Genomic DNA, 27,927 nt, shown 5'->3' with positions numbered 1-27,927 from the left:
CCTATGCCCTAAGCCCTTCAAAGAGTTTATCCTCCGGAGTGAGAGCTTCAAAGGGTTGAAGGGTGTATGGGACGAAACAACTGTTTCTTGAATTGCCCTTCTGCGTCATCATCCCCGCAGCCATAAGGAGGTGCAGTCTATGGCAAGCCGAATTAGCTTAAATTGTCCCCAGCGTTACTCGTCGAAATTGCATTTTTACTAGTAAGAATTAAATTAGAGTGCTCTCTAATTCAGTTGTTACTAGTAATAATTACAATTGTAGAACTCTCTAATACAATTTACACTAATAACAATTGAATTAGAGAGCTCTCTATTGGAATTAGAAAGATCTTCAATTGTATTTTTACTAGTAACAATTACATTAGAGAGCTCTGCAATAAAATTTTTAATAGTAATAATTTAATTAGAGAGTTCTAAAAACTGAATTATTACTAGTAAGTATGAAATTAGAGAGCTCTGTAATTCAATTTTTACTAGTAAAAATTGAATTATAGAGTTCTCTAATCATAAATGTTACTAGTAAAAATGAATTATACAGCTCTTTTATTTAATTCTTACTAGTAAAAATGCAATTACGGCGAGTAACGCTGGGGACAATTTAAGACAATTCGGCCTGCCATAGCAGTAGCAACGCAAAGAAAATTGTGCAAAGAATCATGCGAAGTGTCCAATCATGCGAAATCCTTCATTCCGAAGGGCCCTTTGAAGTGGCCAATTATGTGCATTTCGTTTGGAACTACCCTTCAATATGGCGGCCATGATTGTTTTCACTCCGGAGTGCACTTAGGGGTAATATCACATAAATACCATATCTGGGGTGATTGGTGATTAGGATCAGGTGTGGGCACAAAAAAATATCTGAAGGAGCGCAGTGCATGATGTTAAATGAGTCCGGCTCATAAGTGCACAGCCAAGAATGGTGGAAATTACAACAATGATATTTTGATATTAAAATATTTAAAAAATAATGAAAATTCAAAATTGTCAAAATTCATTCATCCTTATGATGTTCTAAATCATTTGATCAAACAAAACGTATGAACTCTGGTACATTTTTATATTTTTAAAGCTGCTAAAAAAACACACACATATAATAAAAGCACAACAAAAGCACTGCAATTACATGTGTAGCAGGGCAACGGATTGCCGGGGTCGCTCATTGGCTAGTGTGAGGTAAATTTGTAAACCAATCCGGGCTTGTGGCAGGGTATATTAGACTGGAGTGGCTCTGTACCTGCATGCGTCATCATTGTTGGGGACCGCCCTTCACGGGAGTGCAGGCTCGCAAACGAACGGAGCACGGTCGTCTGTTGCTGGTCTGTGTGCTCGGCGTCGTACCTGGATATGTATGTATTGAAATGTACCACATAACAAATGTATTATATTTCTACAGCACCTTACATCTACAGGAGAACTAAGTAGTGTTTCTGTATTCACATTATATTTCAGTTCGGTTGATCTGTGCGTGCAACACATTTTACACCTTCACAAAAGAAAATGGCGGCCTCTGTAGGTTAAAATTAGTATTACATTATGAGCTTCTTGAAGCAATGTTGAAAAAGTGTTTGTTTCCAACCACAAATTGTGCTAGTAGAAGGCAGTTGTAACGTGGCTTTGACAAATATTAATCAAATATTATTTAGCGTTATCTCATTTTAAGACTAACATTTTCTGATTATGATATAAACTACAGAAAGTAGAGAGTAGATATTATTCGTATAATTCATGGTTCAAGTCTCTATATGAATGCTTAGGCCCTCTCTTCCTGCTAGGTCAGTGTTGCTGTGAAAAGGGACTTCTTATCATCATGTTCGAAAAACATCTTTTAGCACAAACTCTAACCTTGAGGGGTTTGTGTATGTGTGATTGTATTGTTTCAAGAAAGTGAGAAGGAGAGGAAAATCACGAGACGGAGGTGACGTCATGTTTTAATTAAGTTCGATCATAAATGCCTGTCAACTTTGATAATCTATAGAGCTTGTTTTTTCTTGTGCACCAAACACGCTCAAGTAGGTTTGACTCCCACGTGTGCAGTTGTAGCAGGGTAACGGACTGCCATGGTTGTTCATTGGCTGGTGCTATACATTTTTGAACCAATCCGGGCTCGTTGCAAGGCATATTCGACGTGAGTGGCTTCCTGGATGCGTCATTGTTTGGGACTGCCATTCACTTGAATGCACGCTCGTGAACGAGCGGAGTATGGTCGTCTGTTGCCGCTCTCCTATGCTCGGCTTCGTATCTGTATGCGGGGTGGAGAATATGCCACGGATTACCTACCGAAGGAGACAGTCGTGTACATCGTCACAACTGACGAGTGACTCTAACATCGCGGAGAAATATGCCACCACCACAGACACGTGGCTCTAACGTCGCGGATAAGTGCTGCCACAATTAATATACATATTTCCCCCATGATTTTTCTAGCTTTACTTTCCTTATGTAATTAACAATTGTAGTTACGTTTTTTTCTTTTACTTGCCTATGTGTGCTGATGCCATTGAATATTTTCTTGATTATTTATGTAATGATTTGTTATTAATCTAATGTCTGTTTACAAGCATGAAAGAAAGAAAAAGTCAGTCAACGCATTTTGAAATGCTTTAACTAGGGCTGTCAGTAATGATTACTATTAATTGAGCATCAAATGATGATTATATTTATATGCAAAAAAAGATGAAGTGACCAATATACGTTAATTTGACTTAAACACAAAACAATGAGGCAATAATAATTGCTTTAAATAATGTATTAAAAGTGAGTGATCATATGGCAGAAAACAAAAAAGAGTGCAGTGAACAGTAGCCTACCCAACAATACAGTCCATTTACATTAAAGGTGCAGTGTGTGAAAATCAGTGGCCACAAGCGTTGTATTATAGTTTTGCAACGAATCTCTGAGTCATTTGCCCACCCCCTCCCTTTCGAATGACGACGGCGGCCGCAACAGTAAAAAAGATGTCGTCTACTGAGACCGCGGATAGCAGTGATACAAGCAACGATGTTTCTTAACAAAGGTAAGGCAATATATTAACATAATTAATCATTTAACATGTATTCTATTGCGAAAGTTACTGTTACAATTCTATAATTAGATATATTTCTTGTGTGCTATCTAGTACACGCTGAGAGTACGTTAGTTAAGTAACTAAAGTTAGCTAATCATAAATAGCAACGCTGTTCAAAGCGTTTGATCTGACAGCGACATAGGCAGTTAGGTGTAAGTTAGTAGACGTTTGTCTCCCCCTTTGTAAAGTCAGGAACAACCGGAGTACGTACCGCAGGGACGGAAAAACATTATTATTCGGAGGTTATATGGCCATTGGTATAAAATGCTAAAGTTACCGTTTCAACAAAACAGTTGTTTGGTAAACATTGAAAAAGTGGAAACATTGAAAATGTTGAATTATCTTACCAGTCTAGCAGAAAACAGGCAACTTCGGCGTCTCCTTGAAAACATTTGTCTTTCAACAGTGCCTTCCATCTGGTAATAGATACACCGATGATTTCTGCCGCCGTTTGTCTCTAATTCGTCTGGCAGCATCACGTTTGCGCTTCTTTGACGACGGAGATTCACGCTCTGTCTGCGCTTGTGCACAATACGCATGGTCCTCCATTTTATCAAAACTTCTAAGACAGAACAATCAATTGCTTCAGCTAGACGACGACTACTCCTCCTCCTCTCCGTACTACGACTTACTACTTTGTGCGTCTTCAACTCAGTGATGACGCAAGCTGCGTCTAAAAACACACACGAAGACCAACATATACGAAACGCGCTCTGTAGAGCTGTTTGTCCGTTAGAGCTGACTGTACAAAACATGGCTGCGCAACATAACAAATTCCATGTAGATAGGCCCGCTCCCTATGTAGATACAACTGGTGTATTCTAAGGTAATACAAACATAACTTTTCATTACGTAAGGTTTTTATACACATCTAAAGACACAGTTTTGTATGTTATATTGCATTTCTGTTAATAGATCATACAAAACATCCCGCACTGGACCTTTACAGTTTATTCGTATTGGACTTCTCCCTTGTCTATGTTCTGTGGATACATGCACCCATGACAATATGATATTTACATAAAATAAAATCTATAATGAAACTTAAGTATTGGTCTTTCACATAACCTATGATTACTTGCTTATATAATAAACTCTAGGTTTATAATATTGCTAGCAATAAAATGTAATTACTTCAAATAAATGTATATTTTGAGTTAAATTAATTTGCATCTGGCCTCCCCATTTATGTTACGCTGCCTTAAGTCTTTACCAAGTAGATAATCTGAATCAGATGTATTTGATTAAGGAGACATGCAAAAAATACAGTTTTTGGAGGACACTGCACATTTTGTACCTCTCCCCTATCTGACACATCCACTTTAGGTCTTGCAGTGTCTACTAATGAGCCGATGTGTTAAATCAGGTATGATGATGGAGTTACACAAAAATTGCAGTGCCTGGTGGGGCCTCTCCCAGAGCAGGTTTGAAAAACACCCAATCAAACACACCTGGACTATCTAATCAAGGTGTTCAGAGTTGCTTGATTATTACAGACAGGTGTGCTGAAACAGGCTTGGAGCTGCAGTCTGCAGGACGGTAGCTCAGGAGGAGCAGGCTTCGAGATCTTTCGTGCCTTTAAGACATTATGAACTCTGTTGATGGACATATACTAGAGACTAAACATTATTGTATATTATTATGTTTAGATATTTAACAGTCCAGAGCAGTGGGTCCTGTTCAGCCTAACTTGAAGATGTTCCCTAGAACACAGCAAGGAAACAAAAGTAGGGCATTTAATTCTTTGTGGTATAAGTATTATCCATGGATCGAATATTCACAAAGTCAGAACTCGGCCCATTGTTTTGCATGCTGACATTTTTCGCTCCCCTCTGCCCCTCAGTCTGCCTTTTCTTCAGCTTCTGGAAAAAAAGCACTGTATAAGGACGGTGGGTTCACAGTGCATTCCAAATCAGAGGGTCATGTAAATGGCATGCTGGCATGGTCAGAATACAAAAAAGGGGATGAGAGTAACACATCTTTGTTGAAATTAATGGATAAAGAATACCAAAAAAGAGTAAAAGAGAATCAGGACTATATAAAAACTGTGGCAGATGTTCTCCTGCTTACTGCTACACAAAATATTTCCCAAAGAGGCCATCGTGAGTCAGATGATTCTGAAAACAGGGGGAACTTTCTGGCCATGAAGTCCTGAAGTGTTTGGCAGAGATGGTTCGACATAATATCATACAAGAGGTCAACGAAAGTGAGGCATTCAGTGTTCTGGTTGATGAAACCAAAGACATGAAAAAAAGGAACAAATGTCACTGGTCCTGAGATAATATTATAGGGGGGCAGTACATGAGAGTTTTTTTAGATTTTCAAAAAGCTCATAGTTCGGATGCTGCAGGCCTAACAGAGAAGATCATCAGTTGTCTAGAGAGATATGGGCTGGATTTCAAAACCAATCTTGTAGGCCAGGGATATGACGGGGCATCCGTCATGAGTGGAAACATACGGGTGTTTCTGCACGCATAAAGGCAGTGGCAAAACATGCATTCTTTTTTGATTAGTTGATACTGTTAAGTCTGTTCCTGAGGCATCATGCTTCTTTTCTTTACTAGAGAAGTTATATGTCTTTATGTCAGGCTCATACGTTCACCACAAATGGCTAGATGTTCAGCAAGAAATGTATGAAGGTCAGACTAGAGAGCTTCAGAAGCTTAGTGACACGAGATGGGCGTAATATGATGGACAGACTACCTGCAGTGCTCCATGTCCTTGAAGATATTGCTGATAAGAAAAGTGGAGACAGATCTGTAGAGGCACGGGGTCTGCTTGCCCAAATTGATCTGACTTTCATTGAGCTACTGGCAACATTCCGCAAATTGCTGGATGACATCAAGCTTCTATCGGATATAGTTCAGTCACCACCACTAGACCTAGCAAGAGCTGTTGAGCTTATTCAGGCACTTCTTATTCAGTCGAGCACTTCAGGACACATGTCAAAATTACAGAGAGGAAACCATTTGTGATGAGCTATGGAGAGAAGTCTTAAACACAGCTCAAAAATGCAATATCAGCACTGAAAGGGTGAATAAAAGACAACGAAACACCAGCTCTAGACTAGAAGGATCTGTGGTGACATCTACTCTTGGTCAGCGTAGGATTGACCAAGATGTGCAGGAAGGTTTTAGACGGAATATATTTTTCCAGTCCTTGATTCTGTGATTGGGGAATTACAGAAACGCTTCTCCAAGCCCAACTGCAACATAATGAGAGGTGTTCAATCACTTCATCCCAACAGCAGTAGCTTTTTAGACGAGGCACCTCTTTTCTCGTTTGCTGAGATATACGAGTCGGATTTAGATGATCTAAAGCAGTGGTCACCAACCCTGTTCCTGGAGATCGACCATCCTGCAGACTGCAGCTCCAACCCTGCTTCAGCACACCTGTCTGTAATTATCAAGCAAACCTGAACACCTTGATTAGATAGTTCAGGTGTGTTTGATTGGGGTTAGAGCTGAAATCTTCAGGACGGTCGATCTCCAGGAGCAGGGTTGGTGACCACTGATCTAAAGCATGAGCTGCACCAAGCCAAAAGGATTTTGGAGAGGAAAAAGAAAGGAGGAATGAAAATTCTGGAGTTCACTGTGTTTCTGGAGCCTTTCAAAGAAGTGTTCCATGAACTTTTCCGGCTGTGCAAAATTGCTATTGCAGTACCAGTAAGCAACGCTGCTTGTGAATTAAGTTTTTCCAAACTGAAACTAATAAAAAACCACTTACGGACAACCATGTGTGATGAGAGACTCAGTGACCCGAGAGTGCTCAGTGTAGAGTCACAGAGAGCCAAGTCGCTAGACATGGATGAGTTTGTTAGATTGTTTGGTGGCCAGCACAAAAACCGTAGAATACAGCTATTCTAAGACCACACACACACACGCTTTACATTGGTGTATTAAATGTAAAATGTCAACATATGGACTTTTGTATATATTTATTGTATGGCACAAGCAATTTTGCACTAATAAATGTACTTCAGACAAATAAATGTACCTCTTCAGTTTTAGTTTTGGCTTTTGAGAGGGTTTACTGTATGGACAAAGTTGAAATCAGACTCAACCATTGCTGTTAAATAGTTTAGCTGATAATTCTCGTTAAAAAGTGTATAATTATTCAATCGTTCTATACATAAATGCTTTGTATATAAGCATATAAGACAACAATAGAATAAAATGCTGTTTGCTCAACCTAGTGTGTTTTCTTAACACTCATTTGGAGTGTCTGTCTGTGCAAAACATTAATGAATTCTAGTAGACTGGTTGTCAATAAAAGAAGTTGAGAACAATTATTGTCTGTTTAATGTTTTTTATTTATAAAAAGAGAGATGTGTTGTCCAGGCACTTGTGCAGTGCCATTTTTATGTCATCACTTGTGTTGAGGCACATTACTTTTCCCATGTCCCCCCTGACTGGTTCTTGGTCCCCCTGTGCCACCCCATTAAAAAAGTCCTGGAATCGCCCCTGGCCCTTAGTAGTTTTGACTTTTTTGTATTAATGATGCTGATTGTGTGCCCTGCCACTGGGAGCCACTTGCCCTCCTGTTAGTCGTGGTCTGCTGCCGACTCTGATCACACGTACAAACTTTGATAAATGACCATGAAATCACATTTAGGACTGTTTCTACGGAACATTTTATAAATGAGGCCCCTGGTTTCTGACCATGCGCTTAGATCGTTGAAGTATGACCCATTGTGTTAATAATACACTACATGCACATCATAACCAAGACTATTAGACATGACTGACATGTTCTGACTGTCACCTACTTAGGCCTGTTTTGTTTGAAACTCATTTGTTAAGAAGATCGATTCAACAACTTGTTAGACTGCTTACTTTCAAACACGGCAACATTACACACTGCATTAAATGTCATTTTCATGATCTAATGTTATGTACTCTTTAATGGAAACTAAACTGCGTGCAGCCCCAAATTAATCCTGGAATGTCTTGAGTTATTTATATTTTGCAGTAAAAACAGGCACTTTTTAACAAATATGACGAGCTTTTAGTGATGAGGACTAGTGATTTTTATTAAATTATTTGGCCCACCCCGCACCACTGTATTTATTTTTACAACCAACCCTGCACCCGTGACAATTAAATAGACATACTAGGCATTGTAATGTAATTGAAACAGACTTTATTTCAGCCTAAAAGTGCTTGGAAACAGCCATTAGATTACATCGCACTGTAAACTGGCAACAACATACGCTTATGAACCATAGAAACTTGCACTTCACGTAGCCAATATAATATGGAAGCATATTGGTAGCAATTATCAAATTGAAATGCAATTTGCAAAATGGCAATGCAGTATGTAAAATGACAATGCATTTATGTCTTTAAATACATTTAAAATAACACATGTGCAACATTAGGTGCAAAATGAAAATGAAAATTCAATAACACAATTGACATTTGTCCGTTCCTACACTACTTTTAATATGCATTTTGAAATGCATATTTTAATGCTCTTTAAGTTGCAAAATTTAAATGAAAAGGCATTCCCCGGATTGAGTATATGTGTTTAAGATAGCCGAGCAAAACTGTTGCAAAATGATCATTCAAATGTTATTTTCCCTAAATGCATTAACATTCACGGTTTGAACATTTTGGATTGCATTTTCATTACACAGCGCGCCGAGTGTTGCAAAATTCAATGTGGACTTGAGAATGCATTTTGAGCTGGCCACGCCCCCTCCCCGATACAGCGTCATTGTGTGAAGGCGGAGCCAGGTGTACATGCGTTGATGTGAGGCTGCAGACAGAGCTGATAAAAGCAATAAATCGCATGCACACGAATTAGAGCACAAAGACAGAAACGGCTTAAGTGTTTCTTAAGATTATTAGGTGTCTGTAGATGATAGAACTAGTAGCTAGATTGTTAGAACATCTCCCAGAAAATTCTCTGCCTTATTAGGTGGTGAGCTCGCTGTGCTGAATGTCTCATGTAGACATGAAGAGTGTTGTTTAGTCACAATATCTTCACACAATCATTCAAAAATGTTCGTTTTGTGAGACTGTACAGCCCAAACACAACCCACGACCCAAGTTCCCCTTCACGGGCCTGGCCCTCATCCCGCCCCCTGTTCCCCCTCTGCTCCTCCGCCCTCCTGGACTGTTTTGGGGCGTCTGGAATCCGCCCTCCTGAACTGTTGTTTTGGGGCGTCTTGTATCCGCCCTTAGAGGGGGGGCTATGTAACGTCTGTCAGCCGCAGTGCCCTCGTGCTCCACAAGAGGGAACTCACCTCATCACTTGGACTTTCATTTCACACTACATTTCCCATAACCCTTTGCCCGGACTTGTCAGCCATCATTGCATTCACCTGTGTCTTGTTATCGTGTGTGTATATACACTCACCTAAAGGATTATTAGGAACACCTGTTCAATTTCTCATTAATGCAATTATCTAATCAACCAATCACATGGCAGTTGCTTCAATGCATTTAGGGGTGTGGTCCTGGTCAAGACAATCTCCTGAACTCCAAACTGAATGTCAGAATGGGAAAGAAAGGTGATTTAAGCAATTTTGAGCGTGGCATGGTTGTTGGTGCCAGACGGGCCGGTCTGAGTATTTCACAATCTGCTCAGTTACTGGGATTTTCACGCACAACCATTTCTAGGGTTTACAAAGAATGGTGTGAAAAGGGAAAAACATCCAGTATGCGGCAGTCCTGTGGGCGAAAATGCCTTGTTGATGCTAGAGGTCAGAGGAGAATGGGCCGACTGATTCAAGCTGATAGAAGAGCAACTTTGACTGAAATAACCACTCGTTACAACCGAGGTATGCAGCAAAGCATTTGTGAAGCCACAACACGCACAACCTTGAGGCAGATGGGCTACAACAGCAGAAGACCCCACCGGGTACCACTCATCTCCACTACAAATAGGAAAAAGAGGCTACAATTTGCACGAGCTCACCAAAATTGGACAGTTGAAGACTGGAAAAATGTTGCCTGGTCTGATGAGTCTCGATTTCTGTTGAGACATTCAAATGGTAGAGTCAGAATTTGGCGTAAACAGAATGAGAACATGGATCCATCATGCCTTGTTACCACTGTGCAGGCTGGTGGTGGTGGTGTAATGGTGTGGGGGATGTTTTCTTGGCACACTTTAGGCCCCTTAGTGCCAATTGGGCATCGTTTAAATGCCACGGCCTACCTGAGCATTGTTTCTGACCATGTCCATCCCTTTATGACCACCATGTACCCATCCTCTAATGGCTACTTCCAGCAGGATAATGCACCATGTCACAAAGCTCGAATCATTTCAAATTGGTTTCTTGAACATGACAATGAGTTCACTGTACTAGAATGGCCCCCACAGTCACCAGATCTCAACCCGATAGAACATCTTTGGGATGTGGTGGAACGGGAGCTTCGTGCCCTGGATGTGCATCCCACAAATCTCCATCAACTGCAAGATGCTATCCTATCAATATGGGCCAACATTTCTAAAGAATGCTTTCAGCACCTTGTTGAATCAATGCCACGTAGAATTAAGGCAGTTCTGAAGGCGAAAGGGGGTCAAACACCGTATTAGTATGGTGTTCCTAATAATCCTTTAGGTGAGTGTATAGTGCCTGTGTTTCTTGTGTGAGTTGTGTGGTATTGTTCATATTGTGATGTGTTCGTTGTGCCTTTGTGTTCCTTGGATTTTACGTTTATATTAAATACACTGTTTGCATTTAGATCTGACCTGACTGCTCATCATTACAGTTTCTTTGCATTCATTGGTCTCGCAAGTGTAAAAGTGAAAATATGAAGCAGTCTATATCCAACTATTTTAAAAGACAGAGTGACAAATTAACAGCACAATTCATCAACTGAGGTCATTATGCAAGGTCATTATGATTACCATAAAAAAGGGTGCGACAAATTGTAAGTTGGTGCGACCAACTGAATAAGGTGGGTCACGCAAGTCACTTGGCTGTTGTGGTGCATTACAGTTAAAACACTGAACATGGGCAGTTTAAACCCCTGCTTCATCCGTGCTGTAAATGTGCTGGTGTCACATCCGTGAAAGCACAATAAATGTCATTGTTACTTTTCTTAATAAATTTTTTGTCTAATGCACTGCAGTAGCCAAGTGACTTGTGTCACGACTTGCGAAGCCTACAAACAGCATTATTTGATATAACTCATTACTCCATGACTCCTTTTTTTGAAAACCAAAGCACACCCACACATCAGCTCTGAGAGCTCCAAGCGTTCTTATATTTTTCGCCATGCTCACTTCCACTTACTTTTGGCCATATGTATATGACATGATTTAAAAAAATATATATCAATAGTAGAGGTATCACTATCGATACACTATTGAAAAAAAAATATTGCGATAGTCAATTTTCTTCTACCCTGTGCAAATATGTCAATAAAGCTGCTTATTTTTCAAAGTTTACTTCACAGTACTGTAAGATTACAAATGCATACATAGATTTCATACTTTAAACAATTGCAGTTTAGGGTCTTAAAGGGCTAGGTCAGCAAAACATATACAACCAATCATTGTTTTCTTGCCTTCATGTTATTTGCTATGTCTATGTGTGGTTTACAGACAAAATTGTTACAGCAACCTTTTCGGGGCAGTTTTTGCATGAAACTGTGTTTTTTGAATTGGGTCTACCAGCTGGATTGCTGGCTTCGCCATCATTGGTGCGGGTCAGTAGAAGCACTGTTTTGGTGCCAGTGGTGAATGTGGGTACCACTGATATTGTGTTGTATCCACGTACATGGCTAGTAACCTTAACTAGTGTACATGTTGTCAGTCTACCATCAGGGGTTACAGAGGTTAAAACTGTGGCTGCTACTGTTAATATACAGGTCTCTCAAGAGGCACCTTCAGTTGCAGAACAGGTAAAGGCTATAGACTTGTCTCAGCTATTGCCAGATGAACAAGAGCAGGGCTTTATTGGGTCGGTACCAGTCAGTGTTTTCGGCACATGAAGGGGATTTGGGATGCACCAGTTTGATCTCACATGACTGTAGCGGTTTTAGCTAGTTAAAATATTGATGAGCAAAGCTCACCAAATATGGTTCTCCACCAGATCTATCAAGATCACATCCATGAAATTAGTTATTTAAAACATCAATTTCAGTCAAGGAATTAGTTTAGCTCAAAGGAAAATACGTATAATAATCGTGATCAAATATACATATTTTACGGTCTCTGATTAGTAATATAAAGCATAACAATACTTGTATGCATTCGTCCAGCGAATGCATCAATGATATTATATACTTTATATTATCTCATGGCCATAAGTAACGTGACTTTACCAAACAGGATTTAGAGCAAAGGTAGCGAATCTAAACACAGTAAAAGGGACCACGTTTGTGAGCGTGAATACAGAAAACCCATCACAAATGAATATATATGGTTGTTTATTAACGCAGCTAATCTATAAATAGAAATGGATACTTGCAAGCTCTGTGCTGGACCGATATCCGTATGTGCGTGTAGAGATGGAATTGTTCAAAAGGTTTCAGAATGCAGTCCAGCTGGAAAGTCCCGGGCCTCGTGATCGGCCGCATGGCTTAGCCACGTGGCGGCAGAAGTCCATTGTTCCTTCTTTTCCCCCAGTGGGGGAAAAGGGCAGTATCCAAAGAGATGCCACGAACCAAGTTTTCCGAGAGGTATAAACCAGAAGAGAAGAGGTTTTTCAGAGCAGGTTCGATATTTAACCTCATTAGAGGGCATTTCCACCTGAGTTTGAATCGACCAATCAGAGTTGAGCAGGGAAGAGGTTCTTTGTCCACTCAAAAGCTAATTTGCATCTTTATGACCTCCTGGCAACTTTACAAAATACCATTCCAAATTAATACATAATGAAAAGAGAATGTTCTTTGGTCACACAATATATGTAAACAAGGAGGAATTGTAAAGACAAACATTTATATATCAAATATGCTAAGGTTTGAAGTGCATCAAGACATGATTCATTCGGAGGTATGAATACAAACAAAGCCTGAATTAACTTATTTAACAATTACAGATTATTTAAAAATGGTAAGAGCGACAACATGTAACCTAGATATTTAGATATATTTATAGAAAAGGACAGTTGAATCACACAAGTTCCTATTTGTCAGAGAAGTTTCTCTGGTTAGCCTCAGATGTTAAGTTTCAGATTAGACAGAGAGACTTCTCCCCTCTGCTTTGAAGCTTAGGAGTCGTAAAATATCCCACAGAGAAACAAAAGGGGGTTATCAACACTTTCGGTGAGAGCGCCAACCCAAGTCCAGGCCCCCTGGATCTGGATCTGACTCCGTCCTGGGTTCTTGATATCAACATCAAAAGACCAAAAGAGAGTGGAGGGGGTTTATGGCATTTCTTTAAATGACTCCGACCATTTGGCTCATACTATATTCTCTACACGACATACCATTGTTTGATGATATTCCTGTAAGACAGCGGTATCGTCGTATCGTTCCAACGGGGGGTTGGAATACGAGGTAGTCAAGGCCCATATCAATACCTTGTTGAAGGTTATACGGGAGAGTTGTAGCCTCTTTTGCATCCCCCATAGTCCTCATTAAGATAAGGATGGTAGTCTTCGCAACTAAATGCTACAAACTAAATGGACTTGCTGTGCGTGTGTTCACTACTCACTGAATGGGTTAAATGCAGAGGTCACATTTCGGGTATGGGTCACCATACCTGACTAATAGGTCACTTTCCCTTCACTATTATTGCAGTTATTAATTGCACGGTGTGTAAAAACATTGAACTGTTCAAGAGGTAGATGGCCTGAGGGAAGAAGCTGTTTTTGTGTCTGGTTGTTCTGGTGCTCAGTGCTCTGCAGCATTGTGAAGAGATGATGGCTTGGATGTGAGAGGTCCAGGGTGATGTTCTGAGCCCTTTTCCTCACTCTGGATGTATAGAGTTCTTGGAGGGTGGGCAGGGGAGCACCAATGATCTTCTCAGCAGTCCCAACCGTCCTCTGTAGTCTTCTGATGTCTGACTTTGTGGCTGAGCCAAACCAGACAGTGATGGATGTGCAGAGGACAGACTCTATGACAGCTGAGTAAAACTGTTTTAATAGAGTTTGTGGTAGGTTGAACTTCTTCAGCTGATGTAAGAAGTACAACCTTTGCAGGGCTTTTTTAGCAATGGAGCCAATGTGATTGTCCCACTTCAGGTTCTGAGAGATGGTGGTGCCCAGGAACCTGAATGACTCCACTGCTGCCACAGTGCTGGGAGTGCAGGGGGGTTTCTCCTAATCAGGGGGGTTTCTCCTAATCTTGAGGCAAGTTTAGGGCAACCCCCAGATTCATCTGTTAGTTTACCTCAGGAAAATGGGGTTTTGCCTTGGCGGTCAAGGCAGACTACTTCTGGCCAACATTCAAATGTTCACCGGTTGCCCAGACCAGATGGAGAGGCTGTAGGGGGAGTTCCACCAGTCCCCGAGGTGATGTCCAATGCAGTGATGGCTTTCTACAGGCCTTGGGATTGATGCTTGAGGTGTGAGGACTTATCGTCGGGGCGACGATTCACAATGTGGGGGTGGAATGTAGTAGGGTGACGTATGGCCCTGGTTGCTCATTGGCTGGTGTCATGTAGATCTGTGGACCAATCAGGGTGCTTCTCACATTGTATAAGAGCTCTAGTGGTGTAGTGCCTGGGAAGCATCTTCATTGGTACTTTTCTGAATGAGCGGTAGGTGTTTGGCTGCACGTTTAAATCAACAACTGAGGTTTATTTTACTGATACTATAATTGTTGATGCAGATTAAGTTGTCCGCTGATTTTCTGACTGCTGTGCGGTGCTGCGCTCACAACAGCTACAGGTGGGTTTTCTGTGATACCGGAAATCTTTGCTAGCTATGGAGCGTGAGAGACTGATTGTTTGCGTACGCTCAGCTTGTTGTGTAGGCAGCTGTACCCTCCCAGGACGATTGATGCTAGATGAGATAATTCCGCAAATCTCTCTTGGTATGTATTTTTGTTTTCGTCGTATAAGATGTTTTTTCTTGTAATTGATTATGCATTTCATGTTTGGCAGGTGGCTGCACGTCCAAGGGTTCGATAATTCTGAGTTACGAGGCGCGGACTGTAAACCCCCTTTGATGTGGCTGCACTGCTGCTTTGCCCGCGGCTTCATTGTTTCTTTGCTGTTTTTTTCTACTTGAAGTCTAACCAATGACTCTATTGTTATCTGAACTCATCTTTGGTTACAGTGTGTATCTGAATGCATTTGCAATTTCATCTTAGTCTTTCTGACCACGGAAGGGTTACCAACAACTTGAGTGTTTCTAACCTCACTCTTGTTTACCGTGTATATTTAAACGCAGAGGTGATTTCCTTTTAGTCTTTGTGACTATAGCAGCGTAACCAACAAGTTCATTGTTATCTGAAGTCATCCTTGCTTACAGTGTACATCGGAATGCAGCTGGTATCCCCCTTGTTCACTACATAACTGATTGCTTTTGATTTTTCTTCTTTGTATTGTTGTTTTGATTATTTTGTCATTTGAATTGGTTTTTCGTGTGTGTGTATATGTTTGTGGTTTTTCAGTTAACTCATATTGGTAAATATGGGTGGATGTCCACAGATTGCTGTGCTGGAGATTTAGCTGTGTTTCACGAGTGTGGTGTATCGAGTGTGGGGTGACGAATTAGCAACCCCTGCTGGTGACCTCTCTCCTTACTGATATGATGGTTAAGTTGTGTTTTCTTTTGGTTGTTTGAAGTGACTTGACAAGGCCTTGTGCAAAATAGTTCTTCCTTTGGATTGTGTGATTTGTAATAAAGCTTTTATATTTTTCTACCTACTTTTGTTTTCATTTATGCTCACTCCACCTCTGACTATAAATCTGTGTGCCTAAACTGTGATTTCCCGGTGTTTCCCGGGTGGTGTATTCGAGTAGCTTAATTTACTAATTTTCCTTGTCCAGTATCTCTCACCCTCCTTGCCACATACAGAACAATCAATCAGTAGCCTATTATTTAAATGTATCACACTATGAAGTGTTTTTATTTAGATGTTGTTAAACAGCAACATCTGCATCAATGATCTTGGCGAGACCTCATGTAATTATTTCATAGCACCTGACCTGCAACACACAATATGTCCATTATATTGCTACAGTGCCATCTACTGGACATGGAATATATAGAGCTCTGGAGATTAACGTTACGCAATCTAAACTCTGCCATTTTGGCAGGCGGTATTGAGAGTGGTTGAACGATAAAGTTAATATAAAACCAGACTGTGTAGACATACCTTTCGATTTCAACATGGTGGACAGCTGCTGTGCGTTAGGATGCCAGAACAGCTGGGGGAAATAAAAGGGGAAAACATTTTACCGTATTCCTGAGGATCCCAATAGACGACAAAAATGGTTCACTGCAATAAAAAACGTGCTAACCAACACAACAAAACAGAGAGACGGGAGCCATCAAGCAATGGATTTTGCTTGTGCAGCGATCACTTCATATTCATATCCTATCACTGTCTTTTCCTCTCTATCATTAAGCTGCCAAATCCCAAACAAGACACACGAGAGCAGCACTCGCCTAACGTTCGTCCAGCTGTGCAATAGCAGTGGGCCCCTAACACGACCCCATCATTTCTGACTACCACCATGGCTTCAATGGAGGGTCATTTAGTTTCTGCAAATTTCAAACTTTTCAGTTCTAGTTTACTGTACAGAATTACATATCAGAAATTATGTTTTCCATAGAACTCCACTTCACACAGAGTGAGAACAGCTGTACGTCCAGACATGATCACATTCACATAACGTCCCTCCATCACATGACATGAGTAGCTGATGGTGTGACCAGCTAAAAAAAACAGAAGTTACAGCACATCTACAGTAGAGAGAGAGAAAAATCTATGAATCTCTATAGAGGTGTTTAAATCAATCAATCAATCAATCAATCAAAAGTGTTCAAGTGATTTCATGATGTTGCATGCACAGCCAATGAGTGTTTTTATATTGTGATTCAATTAGGTTGAATTCAGTTAGGTTGTTCATAAGTGCTTGGTTCTGTCCTCAGCAATTAAACTTTCTCAGAAAATTCTGACAAAAAGATGATATTTCTAAAATCCTATTTCAGTTCAAATTTCTTTACTCAGACAGTTTACTCAAATCTTCTCCCTGCTTTGTTATAACTTTGGGCAGTATATAGTACTCCAAATGTTTTCCCGGTCCGACCAGTTAGTACAGCCAAAACACAACAATAGTTGACCATTTTCTTCAGCAAAATAGCGACCATTCGGTTCAGTGGCATTGTTTACATTCAGTGCCTTCAATATGGCCGACTTCCGGATTGATGACGCATCGTGAAAACACTCTATACATACAGGTGTATGTAAACTTTAGAACAGGATGATCGGTGAAAATGGTTCGTGTTTTCTCTTCTGGGAATTGTAAATATCTTGTGTAGCTTCTAAACGAAATTTCTTAATCAATCAATAGAAAATTATAAGTTAAGTTTACATACACCTTGCTCCTAATGTATTGAGCCTTCTGAAGCATAGACCTTTTATAATATTTCTGTTTGATTCTGTCAATTGCCCTCATCATAGATCTCAGTATCATACAGCCATAAGGGGTCAAACATGTAGACCAGGTGAACATTTTTGAATATTTTCAAGTCTCATGTTCTGTTTAGAATCTGACAGATACAGCCCTTTTTAATAACTAAACAAATATTTACTTAACATTGAAATATCTGTCTGAAACTACATTATTGATCTATGTTCAATGTGAACTATAGGTAAGAAAAAGACCTGTGTGTATATGGCACTAGAGTAAAGAAAACATAATGAAAACGGAAGATGAAGTGTTTCAATTGTTTTCAGATTCCTATTTATTTGTTTTTCTTTAATTGAAAACCTGCATTATACGTTACACCTCTACATGTTGATCCAGTGATGCACAGTATCCAAACCGCTAGGGGGAGCTCTCACCAAGGTCTGCTTAAGCACATACAATACAGCAGTTAATGTTAAAACAGGCAGGCCCTCCTTGGGTTAAGCTAGAAGAGATAAAGCCAAAGAGTATAGATACCAAGAGGCGAAACTCAATAGAACGTTCCGTTGCATCACTCGCCCCCAGCAGTAGTCCTAAGCTTCCGCCATTTGGGGGTAACAGCGACTCAGCAGTCCACTAGCTTTTTGCTGTCGCTGTGGCAATATCAGTTGATTTGTTCAAAAAGAAACGTACATTACATCTGCCTACAGAAAGGAGGTTGCTCAGCTGGCTGCCTGGTGTAGTCAAAACAACCTAGAGCTGAATGCATTCAAGACAGTGGAGATGATAGTGGATTTCAGAAGGAACCCTCCATCACTTCCTCCCCTCACCATCCTGGACAGCACTGTGGATACTGTGGAGTCATTCAGGTTCCTGGGCTCCACCATCTCTCAGGACCTGAAGTGGGAGTCCCACATAGACTCCATTGTAAAGAAGGCCCAGCAGAGGTTATACTTCCTCCGTCAATTGAGGAAGTTCAACCTACCACAGGAGCTACTGACCCAGTTCTACTCAGTGGTCATCGAATCTGTTCTGTGCACTTCAATTACTGTTTGGTATGGCTCGGCCACCAAATCAGACCTACGAAGACTACAACGGACAGTTCGTAGTGCTGAGAAAATTATTGGTGCTCCTCTGCCCACACTTCAGGACCTGTACGATTCCAGAGTGAAAAACAGGGCAAGAAAAATCATCATTGACTCCACACACCCAGCACACAAACTCTTTGATCTGCTGCCCTCTGGCCGGCGCTTTAGAGCACCAAACACCAGGACTTCCAGACACAGAAGCAGCTTCTTCCCCCAGGCAATCTCCCTCCTAAACAGATAACTGCTCCTTAAGAGCAATATTCCACTTCCACTACTCCTATAGTGTGCACTATAGTGCCTTATTATATCTACATCTTATGTATACATGTATATAACACTACCTCTACTTACTAAATTATCCATTTGCACAAGTGTACATACAATCTGTTAATATGTTTATTCTACTATATACTACCCTGTACAATGTCTCTTATATGTTATTATCCCCCATTTTCTGTAAAATAGTCTTTATTTTATATATGCACAATTTAGAATCTTTTAGACTGTAAATCGTATTATATTGTATTGTCATTGTGTTGAATGTCTGTACTAGAAGCTTCCAACACCAAAGAAAATTCCTTGTGTGTGCAAGCACACTTGGCAATAAAGCTCTTCTGATTCTGATTCTGATTCTGAGATAGGACAGGTTACATACCACCATATGCAGCCTTTCTTTTCTAGCAAATCTTGTCATGCTTACGTCTGTTAGTATAGTGATCATTTGAAGCTCAAAGCTGCTGTTTGTAAACAATCTAGCATAGCATGATCAAAGTATCGATTCACTCTAATTTGATTTCATTGTGCTTTCAAAATTCCATTTATACTAAGTCAACAGGGCTGTCCTTAAGTGCTTGAGAGCATAGCGTGTTTGGAGTGTTTGTTGCATCGTGCCATTGCCCATTTGATGGAGTGCTGCGGTTCAGGAAAGATGTGATTACACAGGCCACTTTTGCTATCACAACCTTCAGCCATCCAGGTGGAAAATTCCTCTCGTTCATTTGTTGCTTTAGCTACTCTTCACTGATCTTATTAACATCCATTACGTCATGAGTTCTGCCTCTATCTTGAATCATGTCTTCTAGTCTCATACATTTACATTCTACATGTTTAGTCATAGCAGATTTATACAAGCGACTACAGAATGAGGGAAACAATGGAAGCAATTGGAACAACATAACGGACAACAAAAGCATAAGTGCAATAAAACATGGGTCTCATACTAGCCTACCACAGTTACAAGCTAAGTTTTTTAAAGTAGTAAAAAGAGATAAGTCAGAACGGTGGCCTGTTTCAATAAGGAGGTTCAACCAACACCGAGTTAAAATGTGAACTCTGAGTTGATTTACTCAGAGAATCGCAACTCTGAGTTTTCGGTTTCAGAACAGGTGATTTCAATTAGTTCAATCCACTCTGAGTAAGTTCACTCTAGGTTACGCGCGTGCACCATTGATTTAAAAAGCCATCATCAATTGAGCGAAGATAGCACGATTCACCATGGCAACAGCACCAAAAAAAGCAACATGGCGGCAGAAAGCACATGAGAGTGAGGCACACTTTCCGCTCGATTTACTGATGTCCTGAAAATGACTTAAGTTTAAATTAATAAATTGATACCAATAAACAAATAAATTAATCATTAAATGAATGAAACAACAGAAATAATAAAAAAATCGTATGTTCTCACTCGCCATGAGTGCTCTAGTTACGCAAGTAAGACATCATGGTGTATAGGACACCTGTAGGGCGTCAGACTCGTGCAAAGTTAGACTAATCGCCGGTTCGAATCCTGCTCTGAACAGATTTCACTTGGAATGGCTGCATGTCAAATTTACTTGTTTATTACCTTTATCGCTTCATTTCTGCATGTATGTCTGTATTTATTCATTTCTTTATTCATGCACTTTATTTATGTGTAAGGATGGATGAGATATATTTTGATACATCTAATTCACTGTAAAGAAAAACGGTACAGTTTTAATAAAAATGCACAGGGAAATGACAAAATTCCACTCGGTGCTCTCCTGAAATCAAAGTACATTCCAATGAATTAATGCAGCCTCTTCATGAATCCTCTATAAAAGCATATATGACATACAGTATAAGTCACTGAGATGGTCTCTGTGTAATCAAAATGTGTGCCATGAATGACTGTATTAATGAATGAATGGATGAGTTACACCACTTGCGCTTTAAAAGGGGGAGGAGATCGAAATAAACTCTGGGTTTACCAAAGAAAACCTGCTCCCGACCAGGTTAGGTTCACAGAGTAAGTTACTATGGTTACTGACTCTGAGTATAAGATACCTCTCCTTTAGAAACGGGCTTGAGTTACCCCTCTTTCTCAGGTTTGACATACCTCACATTCTGAAACGGAAAACCCAGAGTTTCCCTCATTTCAGGGTTAATATACTCAGAGTTTTCACTAAACCTCCTTTCTGAAACGGGCCCCTGATCAGTCAGGTGTTGACACTTCAGATGTGTTTTCAGACGGTTCTTAAAAATGGCTACAGAATCTGCTGATCTTGTAGCAGCGGGCAGATGATTCCATAAATGTGGAACCGATCCCGAGAAGGTACGTGAGAGAGATTTTCTACCTTTTCGGGATGGCACCACAAGACGTTGTTCGTTTGAGGAGCGTAGGGATTTGGCGGGTATATAATTCTGCATTAGCGAGTGAAGGTAAGGGGGTGCCAAATCAGTGGTGGTCTTGTAGGCCAGGAGCAGAGTCTTGAATTTGATGCGTGACTATAGGGAGCCAAAGTAACTTAGAGAGGAGTGACGTGCGCTCTCTTCGGTTCATTGAAGACCACTCTTGCTGCTGCATTCTGGATCATCTGTAGAGGTTTGATTGTGCAAGCTGGAAGTCCAGCCAGTAGTGCATTGCAGTAGTCCAGTCTGGACAGAACAAGAGCCTGGACTAGGACTTGCGTAGCATGCTCGGATAGGAAAGGTCTTGTGGCAGAATCATGGCAGAGCCTCTTGTTCTATTTGGAGAGAAGCATATTATTGTCGGCCTCGACATATTGTGCGTTCTCTCCGGTGTCTCGTCTCTAAGTCCCGCCCCCTCGTTAGCTTCCCCTTAGTGTTTGATCCCAGTCACCTGCCCATCACCCTCCCTGTGTAATCATCCCTCGTTGGTGTCCCCTATTTATAGCCCCAGTTTCTCCTTGTCCCTTGTCGATTTGTTCTTTGTACCGTGTTCACGGTAGTCCCTGTCCAGTTGAGCCCTGCCCTGCCCTGCCCTGCCAAGTGAGTTTTGTTTGTTTGTTTTTGCTCGTTCTCTGTTTTTGCTAGTTCTCGTTTTGCCCCCTCGCGGGAAGTTTTTGTTTGCCTTTTTGAGAAGTCTTTTTGTTATCGTGTTTGTTCCCCCATCGTGGGTTTTTGTTTTACTTTTTAATAAATCTTCCTGTTAACCCCCTCACTGTTGTCTGCACTTGGGTTCTGACCACACACGCTGACAACATACAACAATAATATATATTTCATACCTAGTGGATTAAATAGTAATACTGTAATAATCATAAATGTGTAAAGTTGGATGAAATGTAAATACTCAAAGTAGGTTAAAACTACCTCAAATGTGAACTTGGTTGGATTCCACAACAGATAACAAAACATACTGTATATATATAAGACAATAGAACATTTCCTGTAGGTTTCATAACATTTACTGATGAATTAATTTGATACATTTTCTATTGCGCTTCTGGTTTGGTTGTGAGATTTGCAAATTTTGAGTGCATATAACGTGATGATCACTGACATATGTCATAAACATCCAGAAGATCCAACCTCCACCATGGGTTATATTGATTTCCTGCATTGGAGCAGAATGCTATGGGATGAAATTAATTTCAAAATGATTAACAAATGCATGCACAGTCATTCGTAAACGTCACTGCAATGTGAACAAGTTACACTACGCGCGTCCATTCATCCTGTTCTGTGCATTCGGATTTTGAGACGTTCTTTACACGGTTTTGCATTGGACAATCCACACACAAACAACTTCAGATCCACGCACAACCGTGCATAAACTACGGTCTACCACTAGATGGCAGTCTCACGGAGCGATGCAGAGGTTTGCGGCATTGACTTTTTGATGAAAAAGTCAATGCAAAAAATGGCATTGACTCATTGACGGCATTGACTAGACTTTTTCATTGTCCATCATTTTGAACAACGTTATCGTTGTGTTATTATAAAAAGTGTAAACATATTTTCAGTTCATTTTGAAACTATGGCGAAACAGATTAGACGGTGGTGGGCGAATGGGCGAGAGTCATTTTGATGGATTACAATGAGGGCAATTTGTAATTCCCCTTTATGTCAAATTGGTAGCATCCAATCATTTCCTTTCATCAGAACGTGATCGCAAGTGAACGGAGGAAAGGGTGCATGTTTCCCGATTCATTACTCATAAACGTCTCGCCCATTCAGGAAAACGGGATCAGTGGAGGCTCGCGGTGCGGAGCCAGGCGCCGCGCGTGTACAAACAAGTCATTAGACTATGCTGTCTCACCACCGTCTAATCTATTTCGCCATAGTTTCAAAACAAACTGAAAATATTTTTACACTTTTCATAATAACACAACGATAACGTTGTTTGACGATCTGATTCTGCAATGCATGCATCTGTCACTTAATCAGACCCCCGCGTTGCGTGCTCACATACACACAGGCGCGAACAGTGGTGCGGTGTTTAGGCCTACAGACTTTTTTCCTTCAGAGAGAATTAGCGACTAGCGTTATTTTGGATAAACCTTAACTTTAAGTACGGGGAAAATGTTTCTCTGCGTCTTTTCCGTTCAGTGAGTGGCAGAAGCAGCACATTCATAACAAAACAGCATCTTGAAGTAACTTTTAAGTGAATTAATAAATGATTAAAAAACAGCGTTTTCAAGCACCTGTCATTGTTACTGTTATGATTATAAACATTTGTCTGTAATTGTTGTGATGATGTCACAAACATGCTAATTGGCACGTAACATCAACCTTGGACCATAGTGACAGGTGAAAATAGATTATGACAGATTTTTACGAGCCTAGTGAAAATGTCTATCGCAACCTTTGCCGCAAACCTCTTCGTCGCTCCGTCAGACTGCCATCTAGTGGTAGGCCGTAGTTTATGCACGGTTGTGCGTGGATCTGAAGTTGTTTGTGTGTGGATTGTCCAATGCAAAACCGTGTAAAGAACGGCTCAAAATCCGAATGCACAGAACAGGATGAATGGACGCGCGCTGCAGGATACACAAATGCACAACTTCTCATTGGTATGCGCAAAATGATTATACATGAACACAAAATAAAACATTGTATTCACAAATCTGTCTCTATTTGTACAAATCGCCTCATGTTTATTCAAATCTAAATTTCACAGATTCAAATCATACGGCATTTGTTTGTGAATAGTAAAATACAAGTGTAACTTGTATCACGTTCACGGATGACAGTGCATGCATTTGTTAATCATTTTGAGATTAATTTCATCCCATAGAATGCCGCCTCACCTGAACCGTATCTTATACCATCTATGGCATTTTGAGCTGTGGGTGGACTGGCGGTTCGATTAAATGCTAAATTCTCTAGGAAATACACATTCAAAGTTGATGACTCAATCTGCAGATATAAACACATTTGTGATAAACTAACAATCATTAAATTATTTTTAACCTTCATGTTCTCTTTGGGGTCTGATAGACTCACAGCTCCATCCAACAGATGAAAAAAACTTAATACACAGATCAGTCATAGTGACTGGACAGATTTTGACAAATATGTTTGAATTTAATCCATGTTTAATGTGAACGAATTATAAATACAGAAAGTTGTTGCACTTATGTGTTAAAATTCTACTTTGCAGTTATAACGTTTTTTTCTTAAAAAACATCACATAGTGTAAATAAATTGTCAGTGAATAATACTGTGAATAATTCAATATGTGAATAACAATTTGCCTAGATTTTCACAAAAATGTCAGATAGAACGTTATAATTCCAAGGCGACAAAATGGCTCCATATAAAACATTATTGTAAAATGAAGCAAAGTTAATAATGTCAAAGTCCACAAAATATTGTTGGACTTTTAAGGCAGTCCTGCATGTTCAGAAATTTGTACTGAGACGTTCTTCAAAATCGATTAGAAGTTTATTATCAGATGTAAAAAGGAGTAACAAAGCTTTGGGTTGTCAGACGACCTCCAAAAAGCCAACAACACCAAGCGTACAAATCAACAATATTTATATGTATGTATCGTCGTTCTTCTTCTCCGGTGATAACCAATCATTGTACGCCACGATCCTTTACTCCTCCTTTGTCTTGGGTGCTATCTCTCTAGTAACCAATCATTAGGTACCACGTCCATCTGACTCCATTTCACCAACTTGTTCCTGTAACCCAACTTATCATGCAGAACAACATCTTGTGCAACCTATGATTACAACAACTGTAGGGTGTGTTCCCCAGAGATAGCTTTCTTTGTTAATTCAAACCTTACAGAGTAATTTTCAGTAAAGACATCAATGTCACAATGCTTTAATCATGCAGCATTGTTCCTTTATCCTATGGTTCAATAAAACACGTCAACACTTATTGATTATATTGATAATTAAATCATCCTTCTAACTGAATGATATTTCCACAATATCCACTGAGAATATATGCAATAAAAATAGCTCTTAAATCCTCTCAAAAGACCAAACAACATGATGGGTGAAACACAATCATGATTTAATTAACCAGAAGTGAACTGTAAAAAATACTGGGCTGATGGACGATACCACACGGAGAACTGAAGTGACTGGATTTATTGCAGTGTTGAAAGAAGACAGGTGTAACAATCCGGGTAACATAGTCCAACTAGTGCATGGAACATAATACAACTAGACTAGACAACTAACACAAGAGACAGGGTATAATGTCCTGGAGATGAGGTACAGGTGTGAGTGTAATCAGGGGATGATCGGGAGCAAAGGATTATGGGAAGTGCAGTCCGTAAGGTTAAAAGTCCGGAGAATTGGAACGGGCGAAGGCGCTGAGGCGGGGGGCGTGGCTGGCGGCGGTGGAGAGCCCGTTACAAGAACAATCAGAAATTAATAAACAAAACTAAGCTACATTTTTTTTAAAGCCATTTCAAAATCAAGTTTCACGACTTTAAATAATTCTACATTTGTGTGTAAAAAATAAAAAATGTGTTACCTTCTAAACTTCTTGGAATAGCAAAAAGACCTGTTGAAAGAAGTAAAGTATTTTACACTGTGTCTGTTAAAATATATAATTATTATAGAGTTGTGTTAAAGATTTGCATGAAGAATGACTGACAGCATGTATAATGTTGAGATGATGATGTGAGGTGTACTCACCAGAGAGTAAGATCAGATGAATGAGTTTGTCCATGTCTCTGCTGAACAAAAGGAATATGAGAAAGGAGAAGAGAAGAGAATTGAGTTTCTTCTGGGTTATGAGCAGAACTTACACATGAAGATTTCACTCCTCTCTTCTTCACTCTTCTAGATATACATCAACACATCCATCTGGACATTTGACTGTCACTCTCCACCCTCAGAACACATTCACATGTCATCAGATCCACAAAAAAACACTCTCAGAACACAGTCAACTGACATTTTAAGTCTTATTTACAAATCAAATGAGGTGCGAAGGCAAAACTTGAAATGAAAATAAGGACCTTACTTGTGTTAGCAGCAGAAGAAAAGATTATCAGCAGTATGGTTCAGTCATTTCTAGTCTGTTTTCCTGTTTGAATTAAGACACAGTTCAGGTTGTAAAAATTGACTTCACACATATACTAAAATGACTAATAAGTACATTAAGGGTAATGTAAGGAAATTGATTTCTAAACTAAACCAAAAAACGTATTACCCTTAATGTAGGGGAGACCGGGTATGGTTGTAACATTTTTTACATTTCTGTCTGCATCTTGGAGTTTTTTTAAGCCAGTGCCTTCAAAATGCAAATCAAACTAGTTTCAAGTGTCTGCTATTAAATAACATAGCTGTTGTCTTTGCAGCACAAACAGAAAAAGCATGGTTTAGTTTCAAACACAAGGAGTGACATGTTACAAATCACCCCATAGTCTGGGTTAGTTGTAACATACCCTGGGGTAAGATGTAACAATAGAATATCCACCAGGGTAATATGTAACAAAATGTAATAAGAATTATGACAAAAAAATGGATATTAAAGCTTTTTATTTAAAACTGACTTTTTAGTGTAACTAGTGTGAGTGTGTGTGTGTTACAAAGCTGAATAAAATTTGCAAATGTGCATCAGCTTCAACAATTGAACACTATGTGTGTGTGTGTGTGTGTGTGTGTGTGTTACATTAGCATCATCCTCATAAAACTGAACAGCTAACATTCATGTGTGTGTGTGTGTAGTTTGTAACTCTGTCACATTAATGACCATAATAAAATGAATAAAATTAAACATGAACACTTGAACATTGTTTGTGTGTGTAAACATGTTTGTTAATATCAGTCACAGTATTGTCTATAATAGCATTACATTTGAACATTGTGTATGTCTGTGTGTGTAAACATGTTTGATAATGGCAGTCACAGTACTGTCCATAATAACATAAAATTGTAACACATTGTTTGTGTTTGTAATACATTGTTAGTCACAATCAGAGTCACAGTGGTGACAGATGTATGGCACTCCTGGAGTGCAGGCTTCATGGGCCCACAGAGAACAGGTCAAACACTGAACCCAACCTTCTTTTGGCTTCGAATTTTTGAATTCAGGACTTTCCAAGCTGTTTCACATCATCTGATGCTCTCTTCAAAATCTCAAGAGACACCCCTCTGTCCGTCTGTCTCTTCCAATACCTAGGCATACTGAAATTAAAACATAAAAATTCAACTAAATTTGCTTGGGGTTGGTTGTAACATGTTTCAATGTTGTTACAACTGACCCAGAGTCTTATAGCCATGAATTAGCTCACCTTACAGCTAACTGCTAAAACATTAGCATGAACAACTTGCATGAAAAACATCGACGCAGATACACAATTAACATAATTTTACTTTGATTAGTTTAATTACACATCAGGCATTGCCATCACAAAAATAAGATGAGTAAAAAAAACTTACTTTCTTACCTCAAATTTAGATTTTTCCCTGTAACACCGGCTGTGTCTGCCACACTGCTCTACTTTCTCGCATGTGAAATAAGGACTTAACTGAGCATGTGTGAAGTGAATCAGGTGATTTGTAACTAGTTCCTGATTGGAGAGATTGGAAGTGTTACAACTGACCCGTGTTACAACCA

General features: G+C 39.8%; 2 protein-coding genes across 4 annotated transcripts in view; one reads left to right on the top strand and one right to left on the bottom strand.

The window, feature by feature from the left end:
• LOC130554877 (uncharacterized) overlaps positions 1-27,872 on the bottom strand; it is a 92,689-nt gene extending 64,817 nt beyond the window's left edge. Inside the window, exons 1-6 of one of the 2 annotated variants that reach the window (XR_008963048.1) lie at positions 27,758-27,872; positions 27,372-27,494; positions 26,329-26,391; positions 25,998-26,035; positions 25,834-25,863; positions 25,412-25,687 (exon numbers count right to left, since the gene is read on the bottom strand). The gene's annotated coding sequence lies outside the window, so the exon portion shown is untranslated. Of the gene's footprint in view, positions 25,688-25,833; positions 25,864-25,997; positions 26,039-26,328; positions 26,392-27,371; positions 27,495-27,757 lie in introns of those variants that run through there. The other variant, XR_008963043.1, reaches the window with a different exon arrangement.
• LOC130557097 (uncharacterized) overlaps positions 1-27,927 on the top strand; it is a 236,932-nt gene that overhangs the window by 161,039 nt on the left and 47,966 nt on the right. Inside the window, exon 1 of one of the 2 annotated variants that reach the window (XM_057338708.1) lies at positions 2,778-3,013. The exons of the other annotated variant lie outside the window; for it this stretch is intronic. The gene's annotated coding sequence lies outside the window, so the exon portion shown is untranslated. Of the gene's footprint in view, positions 1-2,777; positions 3,014-27,927 lie in introns of those variants that run through there. 2 annotated transcript variants of the gene reach the window in all.

Source organism: Triplophysa rosa, linkage group LG1 (genome assembly GCF_024868665.1).
Source record: "Triplophysa rosa linkage group LG1, Trosa_1v2, whole genome shotgun sequence".
NCBI classification, from domain to species: Eukaryota; Metazoa; Chordata; class Actinopteri; order Cypriniformes; family Nemacheilidae; genus Triplophysa; species Triplophysa rosa.
The sequence above is the reverse complement of the archived record's forward strand: the minus strand, read 5'-3'. Positions and strand labels throughout refer to the sequence as shown.